Source organism: Frankliniella occidentalis, unplaced genomic scaffold, assembly GCF_000697945.3.
Source record: "Frankliniella occidentalis isolate FOCC.00 unplaced genomic scaffold, Focc_3.1 Scaffold166, whole genome shotgun sequence".
Classification (NCBI taxonomy): Eukaryota; Metazoa; Arthropoda; class Insecta; order Thysanoptera; family Thripidae; genus Frankliniella; species Frankliniella occidentalis.
Window position 1 is genome coordinate 419707 of NW_026267292.1, and position 1129 is coordinate 420835.

General features: G+C 61.3%; 1 protein-coding gene across 2 annotated transcripts in view; it reads left to right on the forward strand.

Annotated features, from left to right (window-relative positions):
• LOC113212694 (integrin alpha-PS2) overlaps nucleotides 1-1129 on the forward strand; it is an 85807-nt gene that overhangs the window by 42379 nt on the left and 42299 nt on the right. The gene's annotated exons all lie outside the window — the stretch shown is intronic.

The window sequence follows — 1129 nt, forward strand, 5'->3', positions numbered from 1 at the left end:
AGCCCGGTCTGGCCGGGCCTGGGCTGGGCCGCCAGCCCCAGCCCCCAGACGCAGTGTGGCCAGGCTTGGCGATTTCTCGCCAAAGTGGCGATTTTTGGTTTGGTTTGGCGACAAAAAAGTCGCCATTGGCGACTGGCGACTTTCTTGGCGATTTCAGAAAAATTGGCGATTTGAGCCTTTTTTTAGGCGACTTTTGCGAAATTTGGGTAGAAATGAACGACATGGGCCCAAAAGCGGGGCTGGCCCGGCTCAGAAAGGCCGGTGTAGCCGACCCGGCGCAGACATTCCGGGAAATTCCCCCAAAATCCTAGGCCGTGATTGGCGATTTTTTTGGCGATTTTCGGGCCATGGTGGCGACTTTTGGCGACTTCGGGCTCTTGGCGACTTTTGGCGACTCGAGCGCCGCCTGGTGGCGACTCGGCGCGCTCGGCATCTGGCCACACTGCCCAGACGGAAGCTTGTCCCGGGCAGACCGTGCGAGACTGCTGCTTGCTGGCGAGCTGCTGTTGCAGGCTCCCAGACTCCAGGCGCGAGCGACTCCAGGAGAACCTACGGCTCCATGCGTGGGCGACTTCATACAGTACTGCTGGAGCCTGTTGTTGGAGCCCAGGCAGCAGGAGCGAGGGGATTTTCCCTGTGAGGGTCTGGAATATAAATGGCTTTGACGGGCTCTCCATCGTGCAGTCGGTAAGACACGCGCCCAGACACACGGACATGGACAAGGCTCGCATTCACTCGCGCTGCTGCTGGCTGTTGTTCGTTCGGCCCCACCGCGAGGTGCTGCATTTTTTTCCTTCGGCCCGATCGGCCAATCAGATTAGTACATGCCTGCGCCGCGCCTGCAGTTGGTCGATAACCAATCGGGAACCGGGGAACTCCCGCTGACTTGAAAATGATGTCCGTTCGCCAGTGTGTGTTTGTGTGTATGTGTGTGTGACTGTGTTGTGGCAGCACGGCCGCGGCCCCACCGGGCACCACCTCGCGGGGCGCGCCGTCGCCGAGCTCGCTGTTGCCGCCGCCGCCGCCGCCACCGAAGCCGCCGGCGACGACGCCGACGAAAATAAAGCGACGGTTCGCCGCGCTATGAATAGACTCGTGTGGTTCCACACCGCGGCTGCTCCTCCCCCCC